The 25,563-nt window shown below is 35.5% G+C and overlaps 1 protein-coding gene across 7 annotated transcripts in view; it reads right to left on the reverse strand.

Moving 5' to 3' along the window:
- The window catches only part of LOC106085463 (serine/threonine-protein kinase mig-15), a 259,525-nt gene that overhangs the window by 127,306 nt on the left and 106,656 nt on the right, over nt 1-25,563 (reverse strand). The gene's annotated exons all lie outside the window — the stretch shown is intronic.

Consider the following 25,563-nt stretch of genomic DNA (forward strand, 5'->3'; position numbering starts at 1 on the left):
CCCCCAAAGGCACTCAGAAGGAGTTTCACTTTAAATTCTCATTTCTTTGTGAACTAGTCTGATTGCAAGCTTCTCGTATATGGTTGAACGGCCAAGTTCTTTCTTCTGTTCCTGTGTATCACAATGGACTAAAACGTGTAAGAGAGTGTTATGGGAGACTGGTATTTAAACCTAACCTATCCTATTTGAAATCGTAAAAACTTTCTCTGGGTGTATTTATTGCTCCTTTTCCCCGAAATTTGACACATTGGCTTATATTATGCCTCTGCATGTCTTGGCAGAATATGGGCTGGATTGGCCCATATTTGAGTATCGATTTGCCGATTTAAAATTTTGGTCCAAATTCGAAATAAAGCTATCATTATTTCATGTACCGAATAAACTATTTGGATTTATAAAAGGCGAATTTTTCATCTGATTCGATGGTGATGGGTATCCAAAGTTCGGCCGATCCGCATTTAATATGTTTTTACTTATTTAAATTTAAAACTGTTCTGGATGCCGGACCTAAGATGTTCCAAGAAACTGTACAGCTGACGAGTGTGCAAGACTAAGTGCTACATAGGAAAAACCCATAGAAATAAGTTTGCTGATATCAGCAAAAACTGTCTGCTGATTTTAAATTACAAGTTTTTAACTATTGAAGGAAATTCATCAACAATTCCATCAATACAACTTCCAAAAGATGCACAGAATCAAGTGTATGCCATGGGAGTAGTGTAATTATGAAAACAAAAGAATCTGCCATTACCCAAACGCATGCACTGGGAAAGGAACAGCTAGAAGACAAGGCTCCATTGGTTCCAGGTTTCCATTGCAAAAAACTCCTATCATTGAGCTCGTCTCGAAAGAGAAAAAAACGAAAAAAGTAATCAAAACCTCTACCTCTAATAATTATAGATAAAGGGCAACATGCAAATTTTTATGTGAGTGAAGGTAAATTCCGAATTTAACTAGTGGAGACACAAACCACTGACGTAACAGTCCTCTGTTACTGCCATTAGCAGAACACTGTTAACTAACCTTGTAGGCAATTAATTAATAAAAAAAAGTATTTGTTCATAAAAAGGAAATTTCAAAACACAAAAAACCAAAAAAAGATCTAGAAAATAATAAGGTGATCCAACATTAAAATTTAGTTCCCTCAATAACCGCAAGGTGTACTAACAAGATGAAGAAGATTGTAAAATTGATTGATCCACTGTGCACAAATGGAAAATAGTAAGGCGATGAGACCGGTCTCAAATGAGAGCTAGGGAAGCCTAGTTTCTTATACATATGCACACATTTTCCAAATAATCGTCTAACTATCGAATTTTAGGCAAAAACTTGAAAAAATTACCCAAAAGACTCGAAAATTCAAGCTTGCGTGAACCACTGTGTGAAAATGGAAAATAGTAAGGGGATGAGACTGACATCAAACGACAGCTAGGGAAGCCTAGTTTCTCATACATATGCCCACATTTTCCAAATAATCGTCTAAATATCGAATTTTTCAAAAAAAACTTGAAAAATTCGCTACAAGACTTAAAAAATCTATTTTGCGTCAACCACTGTGCAAAAATGGAAAAAGTTGATACTTTGAAACCGGTCTCAAACGACAGCTTATGAAGTCTAATTTTTAATCCAAAAGGGCCTATATTCCAAATAATCGTCAACACGATTATTTGGAAAATGTGGGCATATGTATGAGAAACTAGGCTTCCCTAGCTGTCGTTTGACGTCGGTCTCATCCCCTTACTATTTTCCATTTTCACACAGTGGTTCACGCAAGCTTGAATTTTCGAGTCTTTTGGATAATTTTTTCAAGTTTTTGCCTAAAATTCGATAGTTAGACGATTATTTGGAAAATGTGGGCATATGTATGAGAAACTAGGCTTCCCTAACTGTCGTTTGATACCGGTCTCATCGCCTTACTATTTTCCGTTTTCGCACAGTGGTTCACGCAAAATTTGCTTTTTTAGTTTTTTGGGTAATTTTTTCAAGTTTTTGCCTAAAATTCGATAGTTAGACGATTATTTAGAAAATGTGTGCATATGTATAAGAAACTAGGCTTCCCCAGCTCTCATTTGAGACCGGTCTCATCGCCTTACTATTTTCCATTTGTGCACAGTGGATCAATCAATTTTACAATCTTCTTTATCTTGTTAGTACACCTTGCGGTTATTGAGAGAACTAAATTTTAATGTTGGATCACCTTATTATTTTCTAGATCTTTTTTTGGTTTTTGTGTTTTGAAATTTCCTTTTTATGAACAAATACTTATATTTTTATGAACAAAAACTTTATTAATTAATTGCCTACAAAGTTCCTTAACAGTGTTCTGCTAATGGCAGTAACAGAGGACTGTTAAGTCAGTGGTTTGTGTCTCCACTACACATCGAATTTTTTAAGTATTTTTTGATATTGTAGACTAATTTCAACTTTCTACCATCTGAAAAGAGCAGTAAATGATTGCTGTTTCAGCAAGAAATTACTGCTGGCCCATTTTCAACTGACTTTCTGTTGTTTCGGCAAACATTTTTGTTGTTTTTACTAACAAAATTTTATGAGTGAACGAATGACACATCCCAATTCGGAGATTGTGAACCCTCCAAGATTATGTGCCCAAACGTAGACTTGAAGAGGTCTACCGTTTTGATGTTGTTGACTTCAACAGAAGTCTCATCCAACGTGTCCGTTACGACCGATCACTGCTTGATTGGAAAAAAATCGTCGTCAAAGTGAAATTATTATAGGGCAAAAAATAGGGCTCAAGCCAAAGTATTAAATGTACCAGAAAATTTAAAAATATCGAATAAAATCTCCAACGCATTGTTTTTTTTTAGGTCCATAACTTCTTATACCAAGTGTGATATTAAAAGACACTAATATAACATAACTTACTGCCCCTTCATTTCCCAATCTAATTGCCTTGAATTGAGTTATTTAGTAGCTCTTGTTTATTTCATCGCATGACTGTGACCTTAAAGCGCACCCATGACAATGATCGTTGGCCAATCGTCAAGATGTACTACATGTTCATCAGCTTCCATATCCCTTGCGCTTTAGTCATTGCTTCCCGGCAAAGTTTCGAAAGAAAAATAAAGAACGTGAAATACAATTTTATCAGCTGTTGCTTGCTATACTTTGTACCCACACTCCTTGACTCTTTCTGCCACTATCAGCAACATCATTGAATGCCGCTCAATGACTATGGCAAACGATTAAAACAGCAACAAAGACGTTGTAGAGTACTGACGATAGCTGGTGAAATGTCATATTACGGGTCAATGGATCGTAAAAAATGTTCACACAAAAAGGAAATGCAATCGCCCACACGAGACGAGAAGTATGAAAAGCAAATTAAAAACTTCACACTGAAAGAAATAACATCGAATAGGGTTAGAAACCAATCAATCAATGAAGAACATGTCTCAACTAGGGTCATACTGAAAAGTCGTATTCATTTTGAAGAGATATCAAACTTTGCCATGGCTTTCTACATCTATAAGAATATAGGACTGTTGAAAGCCACTGGTTAGTCGGAGTAAAAAGACGCTGCGTTCAGCCAGGCAGAAATTTGGATAATCACTAGCTGGATGTATATGGATTATTTTGAAGATCCAGGAAGTCAATTCCGCAGCAAATCATAGTTATGGTTCTTCTTCCAATTCTTGTACTTTGGCAATTGTTGATTATTTTGAGTTGGTTTTTGGATAAACAATGACCAACAAACACCGTAGTCGATGAGAGCTTTTTTAATATATACAGAGCAACGGTCGTGTTCAATCTTTTAAGACGGTTTCATAAAATTTCTGCATTTTCTGTTCTGTATCATCAGTCTTCCACGCAGACTAGCATGTAGGCAACAATTAACATACTAAACACAGCACCAATTCCGTTTAATTCACTACCAGAATGGTAGCATTTATAAATAAAAACAAACCAAGCTGTTTTTTTATTTATTTTATTTTATTTTTTATTTCGTAAACTATTTTAGACGGCAGACGGACATCTTAAAAAGGTTGAACGATGAGCTGACAACTGATATGATATGGTGATCATGTAGTGCATCACGAAGTTTACAGATGGCGTGTTGTTAGTTGTGATGGTTATGGTAGTACGCTTCAACAAATTCTTTACAGCAACGAAATGTTAAATAAGTAAACATTCAATGTTGTATTTTTATGTTTGCAATTTAATTTTTTAGTGTACTATGAATTATTGGGACGTAAAAACATTACAGCATACGTAGATTGAATAAGGAACTAAGAATATACGAGGGTCACTATAATGATTTAGAGAAATTAATTCACAACAATATCATTCTCCTTTCCGAAGTTTATTTAAGACTGGCTGCATCAGCCAACTCTCGTATGTGAATTAATTTAATCAAACATAATACAGAGCAAACCTCCATCAATCCTCATGTCATAACCGTGCGCAGCACCAACCAGCTTCAACTTTATCATTATTATCAATATGGAAATATACATTTGGGAAGTTTGCTCTGGCTTAATGTGATCATTTGAGTTTTTTATTCTCTTTTTTGCGTTTTAATAAAAGAAAAGAGAAAACTGAAATTGCATTTGGAAACCGCAACGATTTATTATGTTTTTGTTTGTTGTGATTTCTTTGTTTATATTTCATCATCGTATATGAATTTAATTGATAATTAATTTTCAACGTCTGTTATACCTTTGTGGTAAGATCATTAAACTCCTAATGCGTACTCTTGCCAAATTAAACCAATGTCGTCCCTCTTGAACTCTTCAATTACTCCAGGATATGCAATATACGTACAACTGCAAGAGATTTATTGACAATCGTTAGGTGTTTGCTCTGTGTATCTCGCACAGGCTATATACAGCAGTTGTCACAAATGTGATGTTATATGGTAACTGTGAAATAATCCGCTGGATCCAAAACATGGCCAGTCTGTGCCATATAGCCGTGCTGCAGCCTTTGTATTTATTATTTATTTAAGTCTATACAAAAATACCCTTACAGGCTAATAACAACATATTTACAAATGTATTAACCTAAGAATTTAAATATAATATAATTTTCATTTTCAAATTTTCGTTAAAAAAGGAATGTTTAGCATTGTTCTACGACTTTTTATTGTAGGAAGCTTTATAAGATTTAATCGATATTCAGATGAAGGTAATGAACTTCTGTCTCGCCCATTTCTTCGGAGACAAAAAAGAAGGAATTGTTTCTGAACTGATTCCTTTAAGTCAGAATAAATATTGCGATACGGATCCTATACCACAGAAACATACGGAAGATTACATCTGACTAACGAAGTATATAAGTTTTTTGTTACAGAAAAATCTAAACCCCAGAGAGCATCTTTGGGCTATCCTAGATGACAAAATCTCGATGGAATCTAGATCAAATCTTCAAACATTTCTGGAAAAAATGCAAAGTGAATGGAGGGCAATTCCAACAAATACTTTGAAGAACCTTGCTTTAAGTATGCCGAAAAGATTGAGAGAAGTCATAAATTCAATCTTAAGTTAATTACTAGATAAAATCTTAATCGAATTAAAAATTAAACTATAATTTATAAACACTTTTAAACAACAAATATATGATCCAATTAAAAAATTAAAAATATTTAAAACCACGCTTTATTTTGTTCGAAAGTGTATGTAGTTCCATAAAGTTTCACAAAGGCCAGACTGAGTTGTAGAAGGAATCTTATAAAGGGTGATTTTTAAGCTATTAACTTTTTTGCAACACTGCTTGAAACAGCTCACGCAAGTTTATTGTTTTGTTTCACAGCCAAAAATCTTCAGTTTGGTCTGTAATTTCACCACAAACAAACAACAAACTACGCTTGCAAATTATTGAATTTTATTATCAAAAAGCGTGCTCTGTTAAGAAAGTTCATTGCCCTCTTATTCCATTTTATGGTCAGTTTGGCTCAGTGGGTACGTAAATAAGCAGAATTGTCGATTTTGGAGAAGTTTCAATGCATCCAGAAAAAGTCGCAGTTTGGCGCGGTTTATGGGCTCGTAGCATCATTGGACCGTACTTCTTCAAAGATGATGCGAGCCGTAGCGTAACTGTGAATGGGGAGCGCTACCGTGAGATGATATCCAATTTATTTTTGCCCAAAATGCAAAAGCTTAATTTGCATGACATATGGTTTCAACAAGATGATGCCACATTCCACAAAGCACACGTAACAATGGACTTATTGAGAGGCGAGTTCAGTGAAATTGAAATTGGACTAAGCAGATAGACCATATGAGGTGCAGTCACGGTCTATATTTGCATGAAATAGTCTTCAAACATTAAATCGTACGGACCGTACTATCGATTCCAATAAAGATTTCAAGCATTTTTCTGAATTTTATGTGTTTTTTTGAAAAACTTTCCTATAGCTCTTAAAAAACCAACCTTTAGAATATGAATCATAAACATAAATCATATTTTTAAACTGTTCATTGCATTAATAAATCTCAAATTTTTGTTGCAATGCATATTCTAAATCATTTATTTATTTGTTTATTTTTCCATTGAAATTTTCCACCTTGGGTTTTTATTAACTCAGAAGATCTCACTCTATAAAGAGTGCAATGAAAATGTCTATAAGCTTGAATGAATTAATTTCACAATCAACTGTTTATGTTCATATCCATAGTTTCTTTCCCTAATTTGCATCTTATGTGAATAAGCACAAATTTTGTTTTGAGTTAACCTGCTTGCCAATAGCACCCAAGAGACTCGGAATGAATGAATGGAATACTTTCACTATTTAATTAGTTCATATTTAAACCTTTATATTCATTGGATGTTTAAAATTTTAAATTATTTTTTGTGTAAACAAATTTATTTCATATAAGAATTAAATATAGCCTCATATGTGTTGTGATTGCCAACAGTTGATAGTTAAGAAATTCTGTGAAAACTTCTGTGTTTCTGGAAATTGGAATTTTTGCAATTGACAGTTGTGCCATGGTATATTGCACTATTGGGAATTGGACAAACGATACCTACATTAGGGACGAATGGTTTTTTTGGCAGAGAAAAATAAATAAAGGTGTATTTAAATATGGTTAATAAAGGACATTTGCAACACTATAATTGCCAAATCTGTATAGTCATGGTTTTTTGTTCTGAGAAAATTTATTGCGCTTAGTTTAAGCTTGTCAGATGGTCTGGATTGGTAGGCAATCGCAAAATCTCGACTTTTGAATCGTACTCAGTATTCGAGTGAAATTTCAATATTAATGGGTTGCATATCGGTTCAACTCTCATATCAAATACACAATATATGTTTTTGTACAAGTCAAGTCGTTCAGATTCTGAATCTCTCGATGCTCTGCTTATAATAAGAAAATGTGACAAAATTGTACTCGTTTCCACTATTTCCATATTTCTTCGAAATTCGGCAAAGGAAATCGACAAAATTCATGTATCTTCATCAGCACCTTTGTTAAATTGATAGGTGCTCTACATACCCAATAACTATTGATAAGTACTGCCCATTGCGAAAAGTGTTCAGTATTTCATGTAGCGTGTATACCAAAGAAAGACATAGAATCTGTTATAGGCTTAATTAATACGATTAATACGAATTATAATGATTTTTACACATTTTTTGCAACTGAGGAGGGGAGTCACTAGTCAACCAAAGGCCTGCGCAAAACCATTCATTGGTGACTGTTTTTGCTGAACTCGTGAATGCTGAACCCACGTGATGTGGTATTTCAAGACTACTTAAGATAGAGTGCAACGAACAATTTGTTTTTGAGTAGATAATTTTGAAAAACAACCATTATTCAGTTCTTGAGAGTATTTTTATCTCGAGTTCATCGCCGCTACAGTGAGATATGAGAAATTACTCGCTGCACACTGAGTCAAATGAAAGCGTCTTGCTGTCTTTTTCAAAGGATATAGTGATCATCCAAATGGTTTGAAACTGTTTGTTTTCTCATATGATTATAAGAGACCACGTTGCCTTCGTACGAATTTCGTACAAAAAAAGCAGACGACAAAAAAATACTTTATCTGAAGCAAAATGTAACTGAATACATGCATTGTACAACGTGCACTCACTGAAATCGTTCTTTACTCAGTTCGCAATTATCTCATACAATGTTGTATTTTTAAACGAAGAGTTCAGTACTTGAAATACTCTATGGTAGTTAGTGTGTCTTGAAAGTGAGTGATTTTTTGCAGGACTTAGTAGTCAACCAACAGTCTGCAAGAATACAGGGTGGATCGAATAAAGTGTTACCCATTCAAACGGCCATATCTTTTTGTGGGTGTACATATTTTTTTAATTGATTAAAGAGACAAAAAAAGTGTTAAATTAAACTAAATTCCATAATCCATTCACTTTTGCTCAACATGACCACCTTTTGCCCTAAATACAGCTCTGAGCTGATAAAAAAAGAAAAAAATTGAGCAGGTCATATACTCCCAAAATTATCGCGTATACTTTACCGGGCGCACGTACAAGAATTTAAATCTACGAATGGCAAGTATTTTTCCATCTCAAGTAATGGATGGGCAGCTATGACCGCCAATGGTTACTCTCCAATCGTTTTCATCGAGAGTGGCCTTAAAAAAATTCCAATTTTTTTTTTTGGGAAAATATTTTTAAAGCTGCGTCGTTACATAAGGCAAGTTTAAACCAAGAATGCCTAAAAAATAATGATCTTTTTTTTTTTTTTTTTAAATTCAAAACTAAGACTCGACTAAAACTTTTTCTTTTCGGGGAATCACTACCGTTAGTGTTGTGTTTCCTGACTAAGAGCCTTGGGGACCCGGCAAGGCTAACTTAGTTACAAAATCTTCCCTCAGAACTTAAATTCATGGTTTTACTTAGGCACATTGGAACATTTAAAACCCCGTTCTTTTTTCATTTTGTCCATATAAAAAATAATCAATCATGCACTCAGAAAAATGGTGCGCATAAAATAAAGTAAAAAACTTAGTTCGAATTAGTTAGCCAATTTTAAACTAGTATGGTTAAAATTTGTTTAAAAAAAATAGTTCATAAACTTGGGTGTGGGAAGTCATGTTACTTAACCAAGTTTCTTATAAACAAGTTGAATATTCCCAAAGCAAACAACATTTTTATTTACCCGATATAAATAATTTGTTGTTTTGAGTTCAACATATATTACAAACCTATATTCTTCAAACTGAATAAATATTCGTACAAAATAGTTTACGAATTTTCCAAATTTGAGAAATGATTAAATCCAATACTCTTAGAAAAATTAAAGATTTATGACTGAATAAATTTGGAGCGAAAATTTTACCTCGTGTGATTGCTAGACGGCGCTCTTCCATAAAATGTTGTTAGCGACAACTACCAGACGCAATAATAAAAACAAATGTGCATATTCCATTGAACATAAAAAAAATAATATACATTTTTCTTAGTTCTGCTGACATTTTGAGGCTACAATCAACATTTTAACAACATAAAACAGCAGAAAATATTTGCTGTTTTAGCAAAAGTGTTATTGCAGTTTAATGTTCAGACTTTCTGTTGTTACATCAAACTTTTTTCTGTTTTTACCAAAAAATTTCTCTGAGTGCAGAACACATATCAACGAATTTCGAAATCTCTAATAATCTGAGAACCAACTATTCTCGATCTACTACATCTACGCTATTTAATATGGTCAACATTTAAAAACATTTATTTGGGAAAAATTCCTTTACGATCCACCCCAATGTTTATGATATGCCTTGGCTTGTATGGAAATCAGCTATCCACCATTCACTGATATTGCCGAAGATTAAAATAAATCGGTATTAAAAAAATAAACGAGCAAAGTCATGGTTAGACTATTTTTCATATGAAAAATTAATAACAGCTTTCTCCCGTGGCAGAGAGAAAGATTGGTCACATTGATATCAAATTATTACGCAAAAGACAAAATAGGTAAAAGATTATTTAATTCCAAAAAAATTGGTAGATATGTTTGTATTTGAATTTAAGTCTACAATCCAATGCCGAAATTACCAATAGTTACCAGGGCAGACACTCATGCGGTCACATCGAGAAACCACTTTATATAGGAGCTGTAGATTTAAGCCAATATATTGGCTCCTTTGCTTAAGGAGATATACTTGAAATGCATTGGTATGTTATTAGAAACAGCAAAAGTTTGCTTTTACAACAGAAAAACCGTTGAACATGAAAATACATTAGTTTTTGCTAAAACAGCAAACATTTTATGCTTTTTTAGATGGTAAAAATTTTAAAATGGCCGGAAAATATCACAACTTTTTTAAAAACTTGTATGTACTACATTTGTTAAACTGGGTCATTTAGAAAACTGGCTGTTTCTCACTTTTTTATTACACTCAACGAAATTTGTCATTCAAAATAGCAAAAATGTTTGCTAAAACAACCGTTTTTGTGTGCCAAAAATGGGAAAGCAGACATGACTGATATTTCAGCAAACAAAGAGTTGCTACTTTATGTAACAAAATCTGCTGCTTCTACTGATAAAATATTGAAAACGCATTACTGGATTGAATAGGATTTCGCATATAGTATTTTACTTTCCTATTTTGTTTTTATTTATTTTATTTGGTTTTTTTCTTTCTTTTATATTACTTTAGCTTTTGTATTTATTTCATTTTATCTTATTTTATTTTATATTATTTTTTTTATTTTATTTTAATTTATTTTACTTTACTTTATTTTATTTTTTGTTTTTTTGTTTTAACTTATTTGATTTTAATTGGTTTTAGTTGACACTCCCCTAACAATCCTTTCATCAGTGGAGCAGTAATGGTCTTATCGACCATTTTGCTGTTCCACGTCGACCACGCCCTTAACTAGGACTGCGTCGACGCGAAAGGCTTCGGGTTTATTGACGACAGTCCTCTGGCCTTCACTGTCCAATAGTCTGCTCTTTCATTTCCCCCAATTCCCCTATGACCCAAACGATGCGGATTGTACCATCCTCAGAGAAGGCGTTAATCTCCTTCTTACACTCCAAAACTGTTCGTGACCTTGCCGTCTTGGATGTTATTGCCCTGATGGTCAGATTACTATACGTAAAGATGTTCACATTCGACGTCCTCGCGTGAACACCGGATCTCTGACTTCAGGATTGTAAATATTACAGCCAGGCATTTGAAAACAGATCTCCGTCCATGGGTTCTCAATGTAGACGCCCAGGCCCACTTTTCTTCTAGCTTTGATTCAAACGTATGGCATTAACTGGCACTACTAGAGTTCGCTCAATCCAAGGCTGTGCCACAGGCAGCAGTGCCTCGCACTCGACCTTAAATGTCGTCTCAGGTATCCGATCGGAAACCTCTCCTTTCTTTGTGACCTATGCCGTGTGAAAACGGGTAGAGATATCTTTTTTTTCTATTTGGAATGGTTAGAGCTGAGCTCGCGTGCAATTTCAAGGCCCTTAGTTGTTCAGGCGCCTTTTGGCAGGTATTTCGGTGTTGGGGCTGCCAAATTTTTGTTTGTAATCCGATTTCCAAATTTTTTTTTGCTGGATAGTTTCAGAGATATATCTCTACCGGTTCTCACACGGCATACTTATACCCTACACCACTACTGCGGCACAGGGTATTAGAACTTAGTGCATTTGTTTGTAACACCCGGAAGAAGAGAGATAGATCCATTGATAAGTATACCGATTGACTCAGAATCACTTTTTGATTCGATTTAGCTATGTCCGTCTGTCTGCCTGTCCATGTTAATTTGTTTATGAGATCGTCTTCATATTTGGTACGGGCATCTTTTTTGGATTAGATACAAAGCCTATTGAAATTGGAAAAAATTCGTTCGGATTTGAATATAGCTCCCACATATATGTTCGTCCGATTTTGACAAATATTGCAATTACATCGTCGTTTGTTAACCGTACATACTTGCATTTACTAGTTTGTTTTTCAATTTTTTCCCACTATGCAACGCCTTAAGTCTCATAGCCGTGGTGGCTGCCTGACACTTAAACTGTAAGTCTATGGGTCGGATATCTAGAATAGTCTCTAGTGCTCCAGTGGGCGTTGTCCTCATCGCCCCGCCTTTACTACATGCTCTCGGAACCAGTTCTATTGCCCTTTTGTTGCACTTTTCCCGATTGCTGTTCAATAAACTACTGAGGCGTAAGTTAGTATTGGTCTAATCACGCTCCTGCATAGCCAGTGGACTATCATTGGTTTCAGGCCCCATTTCGAGCATATATTTTATCCAACATGTGTGAGTCTTCACTGTACGCAGCCGAATGTTACACCTTCAGTTCAGTATTTGGCTTTTCCGGGTATTGAGATTGTTCTTTTGAACAATCAAAAGAACAACAAGAACCAGATTTCAGTCTTCTCTGGGTTAAAATTCGAACCTCTTGGTCGGCCTTCCTGCATAGCTGATTCGTCTCCTTGGCGTGTATAAATATAAAAAAATGTGTTACTCAAAACATAATTTATTGACATTGATGTTTGATCTGAAATGGACCCAAAGGCCTGAATTTCTTAATCTTCTTGGCGCCGGCGTTATAATGCTTAAATTGAAATCTATTTTCAAAAAGGCATTTCAGGGTGTAGCTACGAGCCACGGGTCAGCTAGTTCGCAATAATTTCAAAATCAAAGCTTTACATTTCTTTTGTATTTTAACACTTCCATTACTCTTGTTCTTCATGCCGTCTTAATGCCAAGCTTAAAACTTTTATTACAATGACTAGTCAAACAGCAAAAAATAAACTTCGACATTAAATTAGAACTTGTTCCGCCCACACGAAAAACTAAAAAAAACATACCAGAAACCAGGCACCATCTAGTAAAAACAGTGACAAGAAAAAAATTTGTCTATGTACCGGCTCGAAGTTTCTGGCACACCGGTGTTCATAATTATTAAAAAAAAAAAACTATGTAAATATTTGAATCATCACAAATGAAAAGAAAAAGAGAATTTAAGCAAAAAATAAGTATAGGCAATAAGTAAGGCACATGGCCACTCATACGTGCACACAACCAGACACACGTAGACGACGACAGTCGTTTGATGGGGTTACACAAATTACTAAAATTTCAAATAAAGTTTTTAAATCACATTTGACACAAAACAAAACGCCACATTAACAACAGCAACCTTAAAATAAGCAGAAGAAGAAGAAAATCAAACAACGACGCATTTATGGTCATATATAAAAATTCCATTTTCGTTTCGGTTAGGTTTTGTTTTGTTATGTTTCTTTTTTTTTTTGTTTTCGTTATTTTTGCTATTTTTTATTTATTATTATTGTCATAGTCGACTTTTGTTGTTGGCATCTCACTGAAAACCGAGTTCAGCTGAAGTTTTCAATGTCAAAATCATTTTTGCGTTAACATCATTAAATACTTGTGCACTGTTGTCAAATAGCCTTAAAAAACTACGAGTCGAGAGTACCCCCACCAAACTAGCGCGAACAATTGTTTCATTACACGAATCACCATCCACCGCAACAACACGAATCACGCCAAAAATTAAAACTATTTTAAAGATTTTGAAGATTTCAGTCAGTCGTCACAATGCTCCGATTTGAATTCCAAGTGGCACATGCGGCGGCAGCATTTATATCACATCACCGACCGACCGCCAGACCATTACAACAGCCAGAGCAAATCAAAAGTAGAAAACATTTTTTGTAAAAAGCACTTGTGGCTTAAAGCCATTCACATACCCCATGTTAATAACATATCAGCGGCCGCAGAAAAGATGTGCTTCAAATATGAGCACTTTTCAAACTTATTATTTAAATGGTTTAAAACCAATGTTTTGAATATAAATTGACACGCGAAAATGTGTTATGATCTTAAAACAAAATCCATAACTTAACTTTAATTCATGAGTTACGCCTAAACGTATCTGTAGAAAATTTGTCGCTCAGACAAAGTTTCTTTAGAAAATTTGTCGCTCAGACAAAGTTTCTTAGAAAATTTGTCGCTCAGACAAAGTTTCTTTAGAAAATTTGTCGCTCAGACAAAGTTTCTTTAGAAAATTTGTCGCTCAGACAAAGTTTCTTTAGAAAATTTGTCGCTCCGACAAAGTTTCTTTAGAAAATTTGTCGCTCAGACAAAGTTTCTTTAGAAAATTTGTCGCTCAGACAAAGTTTCTTTAGAAAATTTGTCGCTCAGACAAAGTTTCTTTAGAAAATTTGTCGCTCAGACAAAGTTTCTTTAGAAAATTTGTCGCTCAGACAAAGTTTCTTTAGAAAATTTGTCGCTCCGACAAAGTTTCTTTAGAAAATTTGTCGCTCAGACAAAGTTTCTTTAGAAAATTTGTCGCTCAGACAAAGTTTCTTTAGAAAATTTGTCGCTCAGACAAAGTTTCTTTAGAAAATTTGTCGCTCAGACAAAGTTTCTTTAGAAAATTTGTCGCTCCGACAAAGTTTCTTTAGAAAATTTGTCGCTCAGACAAAGCTTCTTTAGAAAATTTGTCGCTCAGACAAAGTTTCTTTAGAAAAATTGTCGCTCAGACAAAGTTTCTTTAGAAAAATTGTCGCTCAGACAAAGTTTCTTTAGAAAATTTGTCGCTCAGACAAAGTTTCTTTAGAAAATTTGTCGCTCAGACAAAGTTTCTTTAGAAAATTTGTTGCTCAGACAAAGTTTCTTTAGAAAATTTGTCGCTCAGACAAAGTTTCTTTAGAAAATTTGTCGCTCAGACAAAGTTTCTTTAGAAAATTTGTCGCTCAGACAAAGTTTCTTTAGAAAATTTGTCGCTCAGACAAAGTTTCTTTAGAAAATTTGTCGCTCAGACAAAGTTTCTTTAGAAAATTTGTCGCTCAGACAAAGTTTCTTTAGAAAATTTGTCGCTCAGACAAAGTTTCTTTAGAAAATTTGTCGCTCAGACAAAGTTTCTTTAGAAAATTTGTCGCTCAGACAAAGTTTCTTTAGAAAATTTGTCGCTCAGACAAAGTTTCTTTAGAAAATTTGTCGCTCAGACAAAGTTTCTTTAGAAAATTTGTCGCTCAGACAAAGTTTCTTTAGAAAATTTGTCGCTCAGACAAAGTTTCTTTAGAAAATTTGTCGCTCAGACAAAGTTTCTTTAGAAAATTTGTCGCTCAGACAAAGTTTCTTTAGAAAATTTGTCGCTCAGACAAAGTTTCTTTAGAAAATTTGTCGCTCAGACAAAGTTTCTTTAGAAAATTTGTCGCTCAGACAAAGTTTCTTTAGAAAATTTGTCGCTCAGACAAAGTTTCTTTAGAAAATTTGTCGCTCAGACAAAGTTTCTTTAGAAAATTTGTCGCTCAGACAAAGTTTCTTTACAAAATTTGTCGCTCAGACAAAGTTTCTTTAGAAAATTTGTCGCTCAGACAAAGTTTCTTTAGAAAATTTGTCGCTCAGACAAAGTTTCTTTAGAAAATTTGTCGCTCAGACAAAGTTTCTTTAGAAAATTTGTCGCTCAGACAAAGTTTCTTTAGAAAATTTGTCGCTCAGACAAAGTTTCTTTAGAAAATTTGTCGCTCAGACAAAGTTTCTTTAGAAAATTTGTCGCTCAGAAAAAGTTTCTTTAGAAAATTTGTCGCTTAGACAAAGTTTCTTTAGAAAATTTGTCGCTCAGACAAAGTTTCTTTAGAAAATTTGTCGCTCAGACAAAGTTTCTTTAGGAAATTTGTCGCTCAGACAAAGTTTCTTTAGAAAATTTGTCGCTCAGACAAAGTTTCTTTAGAAAATTTGTCGCTCAGACAAAGTTTCTTTAGAAAATTTGTCGCTCAGACAAAGTTTCTTTAGAAAATTTGTCGCTCAGACAAAGTTTCTTTAGAAAATTTGTCGCTCAGACAAAGTTTCTTTAGAAAATTTGTCGCTCAGACAAAGTTTCTTTAGAAAATTTGTCGCTCAGACAAAGTTTCTTTAGAAAATTTGTCGCTCAGACAAAGTTTCTTTAGAAAATTTGTCGCTCAGACAAAGTTTCTTTAGAAAATTTGTCGCTCAGACAAAGTTTCTTTAGAATATTTGTCGCTCAGACAAAGTTTCTTTAGAATATTTGTCGCTCAGACAAAGTTTCTTTAGAAAATTTGTCGCTCAGACAAAGTTTCTTTAGAAAATTTGTCGCTCAGACAAAGTTTCTTTAGAAAATTTGTCGCTCAGACAAAGTTTCTTTAGAAAATTTGTCGCTCAGACAAAGTTTCTTTAGAAAATTTGTCGCTCAGAAAAAGTTTCTTTAGAAAATTTGTCGCTCAGACAAAGTTTCTTTAGAAAATTTGTCGCTCAGACAAAGTTTCTTTAGAAAATTTGTCGCTCAGACAAAGTTTCTTTAGGAAATTTGTCGCTCAGACAAAGTTTCTTTAGAAAATTTGTCGCTCAGACAAAGTTTCTTTAGAAAATTTGTCGCTCAGACAAAGTTTCTTTAGGAAATTTGTCGCTCAGACAAAGTTTCTTTAGAAAATTTGTCGCTCAGACAAAGTTTCTTTAGAAAATTTGTCGCTCAGACAAAGTTTCTTAGAAAATTTGTCGCTCAGACAAAGTTTCTTTAGAAAATTTGTCGCTCAGACAAAGTTTCTTTAGAAAATTTGTCGCTCAGACTAAGTTTCTTTAGAAAATTTGTCGCTCAGACAAAGTTTCTTTAGAAAATTTGTCGCTCAGACAAAGTTTCTTTAGAAAATTTGTCGCTCAGACAAAGTTTCTTTAGAAAATTTGTCGCTCAGACAAAGTTTCTTTAGAAAATTTGTCGCTCAGACAAAGTTTCTTTAGAAAATTTGTCGCTCAGACAAAGTTTCTTTAGAAAATTTGTCGCTCAGACAAAGTTTCTTTAGAAAATTTGTCGCTCAGACAAAGTTTCTTTAGAAAATTTGTCGCTCAGACAAAGTTTCTTTAGAAAATTTGTCGCTCAGACAAAGTTTCTTTAGAAAATTTGTCGCTCAGACAAAGTTTCTTTAGAAAATTTGTCGCTCAGACAAAGTTTCTTTAGAAAATTTGTCGCTCAGACAAAGTTTCTTTAGAAAATTTGTCGCTGAGACAAAGTTTCTTTAGAAAATTTGTCGCTCAGACAAAGTTTCTTTAGAAAATTTGTCGCTCAGACAAAGTTTCTTTAGAAAATTTGTCGCTCAGACAAAGTTTCTTTAGAAAATTTGTCGCTCAGACAAAGTTTCTTTAGAAAATTTGTCGCTCAGACTAAGTTTCTTTAGAAAATTTGTCGCTTCAACAAGTTTCTTTAGAAATGTTGTCGCTCAGACAAATTTCTTTAGAAAATTTGTCGCTTCAACAAGCTTCTTTAGAAATATTGTCGCTCCGACGAGGTTTCTGTAGAAAATTTGTCGCTTCGACAAAGTTTCATTAGAAAATAAGTCGCTCCAAAAAAGTTTCTTTAGAAAATTTGTCACCCAGACAAAGTTGATGGCCCGGCCGCACATAGTCCGTTTTCGTTAAATGTTAGAAAGGTCTGTTATACACAACCAAGCCTAAAAAAAATTCGTTGCCATTTCATCCCAGTTATATTTCCAACTAATTTTGTTTGCAGCATCGTGTTGTCTGATATTATTGTACAAATCTTAATCAAGGTTTTATTGCCTTCTTTCAACAGATTTTTTTAAGTGCAATTAAAATTGAGTTCATATATTTAATATGTCCAGACAGAAATATATTGTAAAAAAAAAAGTAAATGTTTGGCAACAATCTTTGTTTGTTATTCTTTTCGTTTGTATATTTATTTCATGGACAAACAGCAATCATTCAATGGCCAACTATATGTTCGCATTTTTTCTTGAGATATTTGGAACTATGGTATTCTGTGGCAATGAAATTTGCACAGTGAAACTTTTGTAAAATATATCGGTGATGGTGATGATAAGGAGCTGGATTTTAAGAAATACAAATAAAACATGAAGGCAATAGCCTAAGCTGTATTTAGGTTAGGATAGGTTAAAAAGAGGGTGCAGATATTAATCCGCCCCATGCCACTATGGACATACACCTAAGCCAGTAATCGCCTTGTTGTGCGCTCTAAAAACTATAAAATTACCTCTAAAAAGAAAAATTTAAGTCCATGTTGGTTCATGTCTGATATTGTGTCTCCACCTAAGTACCGGTATCTGTTGGACGCGAAAGTCGGGCAATGACAAAGGAAATGCTCCAACGTCTCATCATCTTCCCCGCATGCCCCACACATGCTATCACTTGCCGCACCGATTTTACATAAGTGAGCTCGTAGTCCTATGTGTCCTGTTTTGATACCAATAGCTATACTGACCTCTTTCTTGCTTCCTTTCAGTAATAGCCTCGTCTTCTCACGATCTGGATCCCCCCATAGGTTTTTCGGTGTCCTACCGACCGTTGCGCCGTTCCACAATGTTGCATGCGCATTCGTCGCCCACTCCCTTAACTCGGACTGCGTCGACCCGAAAGGCTTCGGGTTAACCAAGTTTATTGATGGTAGTCCTCTGGCTTTCACTGCTAAATCGTCTGCTCTTTCATTTCCCCTTACTCTGTTATGGCCCGGCACCCAAACGATGCGGATTTTGCCATCCTCAGAGAATTGCCCTTATGGCAATTTTACTGTCGGTAAAGATGTTCACACTCGACGTCCTCGCGTTAGCACCACACCACTTTACGCTTTCCGTGATCGCCCGGATCTCTGCCTGCAGGACCGTATTATGGTCAGGCAGTCTAAAAAAGATGTCAGTCCCTGGGTTTTCAATGTAAACCCCCAGGTCCACTCTGTCCTCTAGCTTTGATCCATCAGTGTAACATGATCTTCCAGACGAAATACTAGGGTTCCGTCAATCCAAGACTGCACCGATGGCAGCAGTGCGTCGCACTCGACTTCAAAGTTCATCTCAGATATCCGATCGGAAACCTCTCCCTTTCCTTCCAGGTTTCATAGCGTCGCCTCGATTATACCGCGACGGCTGCAACGGCAGTTGGGGGCAATCAGCGGTATCGAGCGGCGATTCTCAGGGAGAGGCCGGAAGGGACCGGCTCTTACACAAATACTGAGTGCCTGTGACGCTCGATATGACAAGGTGGGTTATTGGCGCCTTTAAATGTCCAATGACTATTGAAATATGATTAATCATTAATAGCCTGGAGTTATTTCGGTTAAATAAAAGGATAAAAGCTGGTTTAACCAGGCGTGCAGAAATGCCGTCATATCGAAAGAGGAAACGTTCACAAAATTGCTGCGCAAACAGACAAAAACTTCGTGTGCCACGAACAGCGTCTTCGTGCCAAAGTTCTTGCTTTCCCAAGGCACAGGTGAAGCTTTTGGTCGTTTGTGGAAAGAGTGAAGGGCAAATCATTGATATCGGTTGATAAGCCTAACCTGCTGGCTGACATGTTTTTGGGAAATTCTTCCCTGCCGAAAAGAAATCAACCACTCCCCGTTATTGAACACGTATCTAGTTCCACGCATCAGATATATTTTCGAACACGTGGAGTCAAAAGGGTTCTTGCAGATGTCGACGTAAATAAATCCTCGGGTCCGTATGGCATATCGTCACTTGTTTTATGGAAGTGTTCTTCGACCCGCGATCGCCCTTTACGCAATCTTTTCAACTTTGCTTACCGTGCGGGTGTTTTCCCGGCGCGTTGGAAGATTGCGAACGTGCAGCCTGTCCCCAAAAAGGATGAGGCAACTGACCCTGTAAATTACCGACCAATAGCGGTATGCTCCACGCTATTCAATGTTATGATGAGCATGGTCAATTACCAACTATTTGTATTTTATTATGATAAAACCCGCACAAAAGACAATGTGTTATATAAAGCATGGGTTGGTAAATTGATAAGTACAATGAGATCAACAAGTTTTCATTTAAATAGAACAACAATCAGTAAAAAAATTAACAATTTAAGCAAAGTTTCAATATATAAATAAAAAAAAAAGCGGAAAAAGAAATGAAAATGAAACTTAAAAATTTAACAATTTAATCAAAGTTTCTGACAAAATAAATAAAAAGTTAAAAAAAATACAAAACTAATAATTAATTAAAATGATTGTAAATCGAAGATTTGAAATGCCGTTCATTACTTATAATTTAAATACTATTGGGAAGATTATTCCAGAGACGTATAGCATTAACAAAGAACTGTTGTTCAGATACACGATATTGATGACGTATTTGTATTACTTGTTTACCTCTTGTAGAGTTGGCAAAACGCAATACAGAAGCCATATATGACGGTCTCTTCTACGCAAACCAAAATGTATCTAGCGACATCGTTAAAAGTTACGAGCAATTTAATCCTTTATTCCGTAAAAAAAAACCTCGCAAGAGTATAATAGTTTCGACAGAATAAATTTCCTAGCCAAAAGCATTCTTATGGACAAAGGGGTGTACTGTCGACTCATATATAAGTTTCGTAAAACGCCACAGGTGGGCGGCATTGTCACCCGATTCCTACCAATCACAAAGCACTTTGACTATTTTGGATTTAAAAGTAGTCCGTTGCCGTTTGCACATGTGTGTATCCTATCCAAGTCACCGTTAAGGCGAAGTACGCCATCGATCAGCCTCTCCGGCGAAGAGCTCATATACAGCTGTACGTCGTCAGCATACATATGAATACCACAGTTCCGCACAGTTCCAGGAAGGTCATTGCTATGTAAGGAAAAAAGGAGTGGGCCCAATACAGACCCCTGTGGAACACATCTTGAGACTGGAAAATAACTAGAACACCGGCTATCAACACATACGGATTGGCTTCTATTCGTAAGATTGGAAAATATAAGATCCGTTGTTCTTTCAGAAAATTCAAATAAAAGTTTCAGTTTAAGGCAAAGTATATTGGAATCAACGGAATCATATGCCTTCGAATAATCTAAAAGAACAAGAAAAGTAACTTTATCGCTGTCAGCATCACTCCTTATATCTTCAACTATTGGGTTGCCCAAAAGGTAATTGCGGATTTTTTAAAAGAAAGTAAATGCATTTTTAATAAAACTTAGAATGAACTTTAATCAAATATATAATTGCCATTTTGTTCGATAACCTTTTGCCATCTTCCTGGCAAATTTTGTATTCCACGCTCATAGAACTTCTGGCCTTTATCTGCAAAAAACTGAACCAAGTGCGTTTTTATAGCCTCATCATTGCCGAAAGTTTTACCATTTAAGGAGTTCTGCAAAGATCGAAATAAATGGTAGGCTGATGGTGCAAGGTTAGGGCTATATGGTGGATGCATCAAAAGTTCCCAGCCAAGCTCACTCAGTTTTTGGCGAGTGACCAAAGATGTGTGCGGTCTAGCGTTGTCCTGGTGGAATATGACACCTTTACGATTGACCAATTCTGGTCGCTTCTCCTTGATGGCTGTATTCAATTTGTCCAATTGTTGACAGTAAACATTCGAATTAATCGTTTGGTTCCTTGGAAGCAGCTCAAAATATACCACACCCTTCCAATCCCACCAAACAGACAGCATAACCTTCTTTTGGTGGATATCAGCCTTTGAAGTGGTTTGAGCTGGTTCACCATGCTTGGACCATGATCGTTTTCGACTAACGTTGTTGTAAACAATCCATTTTTCATCTCCAGTTATGATTCGTTTTAAAAACGGATCGAATTCATTGCGTTTAAGGTGCATATCACAAGCGTTGATTCGGTTTGTTAAATGAATTTCTTTCAATACATGTGGTACCCAAATATCAAGCTTTTTCACTAGTCCAAGACTTCTCTCCTATCTCACGATCAGTTATATGACGATTCATGCTTTGATTTGGTCATCATCAATTGAACGTGGCTCATCTTTAAGTGAAAAATCTCCAGAACGGAATTTGCGAAACCAATTTTGACACTGTCTTCCTTTTAAGGCTTTATCACCATACACATCTCGTAACTTTTTAGCAACCTGCTCTGCGTTTTTCCTTTACGGAAAATATGACGAAAATGCTCCTTTGTGGGCTCCATATTAAAATTGACGCCAAACAAACAAATGTAAACAAAATTTCGCGCACTTTTTTTCTAAAGCAAGCTAAAAGTAACAGCTGATAACTGACAGAAGAAAGAATGCAATTACAGAGTCACAAACCGTTGAAATAATTTGTCAACGCCGACTATATGAAAAATCCGCAATTACTTTTTGAGCAACCCAATACTTTCAAAAGTGCAGTAGTGCAACTGTGTTTTGGCCTGAAACCAAATTGAAAATCTGTTAGCAGCGAATTATTCGCAATATATCTTGATATTTTCCGGTTGATATGAGATACTTAGAATCCAAATGTCTTCTTAGCGACCGACAATATAGGTGCCGCAGAAATCGCTCCACGGGTGAACTGATGGCACTCTTGTCTGAACGTTGGAGTCGCTTTATTCACCAGTTCGGTGAGAGTAAGATCGTGGCTCTGGATATCTCCAAGCATTTGATAGGGTCTGGCACGGTGCACTCCTTCCAAAGCTTGTCGTTTTTGGTGTCGGTAATAACTTCGCTCGATTTATATCCAGTTTCCTCAGAGATCGCACTATAAGGATTGTGGTAGATGGGTTCTCATCTGAAGAATATAGATTGACCGCAAAAGTACCACTCCAACGTTCAGGCTCCGAGTCTTCGAGAGATGGACGTAAAACTCTGCCAGGATTTGCTGGCCATTTTTGAGTGGGGCCGAATGAACAGAGTATATGCAAGCAAGACGCAGTGCTGTTCGTTGTCCCACAAACGATTCACTGACACTTTACAATCGCCAATATCTATCGACGGTGTAGATATCAAGCAGTCAGAGGCTCTTGATGTTCTGGACATGAGGACTCAATGTGATGTCTGTTGGTCGAAACATGTATTCGAAGTGTCGAAGGAAGCATTCAAGTGCTAGGGCTTTCTTAAGCGGTATAAGAAATATTTCACTCCCTCTGATCCTCTTAATATCTACAATACGTACATCACGGCGAAGAGGGAATATAACTTGAACATATGGGCTGGAGTGCCAACATCATCCCCGGGACTGCTTGACCGCGACAAAAGGCGGGCGTTGGTGTTGATTGGAGATGGTAGGGTATTCAACTCTATTGCTTCCCTTGAACATAGTCGAAATGTGGGTTGTGTGGCGCTGTTCTATCGATTCTTCCACGGTGTGTATTCTTCGGAAATCAGTTTTCTGATTCCTGACTTGAGGTTTTTGTCAGAAAATACAAGATTTTCTAGAAGCGCGCACCGGTTTGTAATCGATTTGCCAACTGATCAGAGCATGCATTTTTTTTCGCAAGAAAGGTTCGTGTGTGGAATCGACTTCCGGCGGATGTCTTTCCCGCTACTGACGACATTCAGAAATTCAAAGCAAATGTCAATAAAAACTACTCCCACTTTCCCCCCTCCGATCCTTAACTATCCTCTCCAACGCAATGCACTGCATATATAGGGGACATCCCCTGCGTGTTGGTTGATTGAAAAAAAAACCAGTAATTTGATAACTCATGAATGTTGATTGGCCACCGATAACAGGCCCTGCAAATGAGACCGATTGTTATTATCAAAAGCCCGTATTGCAATATCATTCAACTCTAACAAATAAACTTATAGACGACTTCAACATTGATTTGTATATATTGAATTTGGGAAAAGTTCTACATGTATGTATATGACGTCCAGTATAATTGACTCACATGCTAAAAAAAACTTTAAAACTGACTACTGAGTCTAGGTATTTTTCAATTCGAAGTTCATACCACGGTGTACACTGTATGCATGTCTGTTTATAGTAATGATGAAAACAAACCCCTACCGAAAATGTTAATAGCTTGGCAAACGAAAATTATCGCCACATTTTTATAGCAAATGATTTTATGCTGAATATGAAAGATACCAGTGAGTGATTAGTAGTAGTATGGGCTTTTTATATTCATATATGAATATGTTTTTAGCATACTAAATTAATAACTATTCATAATTAATAATTTTGCACGTAACTTATTGCGATGAATGTGCCCAGAATCATTTTTGGTAGTCCCCTAACTTTGGGTTCTTCTTTGAAATTAACTTTTCAATGGATAAAGTTCACTCACATGGGCTTTGTGGTGACGGCGGCGGCATTGTGGCTGCAGCTTTTGAATATAAATTAAATTTAAATCAAGTCTGCAAAGATTTTTTAAAGTGCAACTTTTGAATATAAAAACTAATTAAGAGTTAAGAGCAAAATTAAAATACACAGGTGGCATAAAGTGCTATAGAACTTTTTTTGTTTTAGTTTGAAAATAAAATACAAAACTCGTTTTTGGCCAGGCAATCAGACAATGAATTATTTATCAAGACACAATATTGTCCTGTTAACTGGAAGTAATGAAACTTTTTTGTTTATCATTGACAGGTCGGCGCTTGGGAAATATAATAAATGTGAAGAGGTTTACACATAAAATTTTAGAACGACTAGCCGCAAAATCTGCCAGCATGCAGGTATGTAACGAGTGTTAGTAGTATGCCACTTTGGCGGTCAATTTGACACTTGTCTGCTAGTCAGGAATTTTTTGAAATATCAAACAAGGAAACACAAATTTTACAAGCAATCAAATGTAGGGCAATAAAAAGTCTTTTTTAATCTAAAGGTTAACGCTATTTGATTTGTTTTTGACCAACAAAATGTGTCGAATGTGAATACAAAATCAAGATGTACGAATTTGACATATTTTGAGCAAAAATGGTAATACAAGTTGGGTCGAATATTTGACTAATCTGAACGTAGCTTAAATTTGTTTATATATATTGGTTGCCCAAAAAGTAATTGCGGATTTTTCATATAGTCGGCGTTGACAAATTTTTTCACAGCTTGTGACTCTGTAATTGCATTCTTTCTTCTGTCAGTTATCAGCTGTTACTTTTAGCTTGTTTTAGAAAAAAAAATGTAAAAAGTATATTTGATTAAAGTTCATTCTAAGTTTTATTAAAAATGCATTTACTTTCTTTTAAAAATCCGCAATTACTTTTTGGGCAACCCAACATTATTTTTTTTTTTTTTTTCAAAATACAGTCGAACTTCTAAAAATTTAAAACACAACTCTTTTTCAAACATTTTCACCTACACGCAAAAAAAATTCGTTTGACATTGATCACATGAATGAGGTATTTTTATCTGATTTCGTCAAAAGGAAGATTGGACTGTATTGTACCCCTCTATAACCGTGGTAAATAGGGTCATAGTTGGAGATCACATAAAGTTTATATTTACCCGGGTTAAAATGTATCCATTGTGGTAGGTTCATATCGAACTTCAGCCAAACCCAAGAGCTTTTTACCTATTTTTTTTTTATTTAAACTGCGTTTCATTGTTAAAACAAATGTTCCAATTTTTTGCTGATTTTTAAATTTGGAGTGCCCATTTTTTCTTGAAAAGTGCTGATTTTCTTCCAAATAATTTTGGCAGCCCTGCTTCGTACGTACACAAAAAATAATCCCAACCAGTCCCATAGGCTAGCAATCGTCATTGGTATAGCCACATTCTCGCACACATTTTTTTCATTTTGTTTTGACCGAGCAAAAGCTGTCAAAGTATTGAGCAGCTCGACGAGTGCGGATGGTAAACACGGAAAGTGTAAATTTTATATTTATGATATAGCCAATGACAAAAATCATTAGAACAACACACAAACGGCTGCCAGCTACAAGAAAACACAACAAGAATTTCTAAAGCACACACATTGTTTGGTAACATTTACGCGTTAAAGAAATATACATCCCAA

The sequence above is a fragment of the Stomoxys calcitrans genome, chromosome 1 (assembly GCF_963082655.1).
Source record: "Stomoxys calcitrans chromosome 1, idStoCalc2.1, whole genome shotgun sequence".
In the NCBI taxonomy this organism is placed as follows: domain Eukaryota; kingdom Metazoa; phylum Arthropoda; class Insecta; order Diptera; family Muscidae; genus Stomoxys; species Stomoxys calcitrans.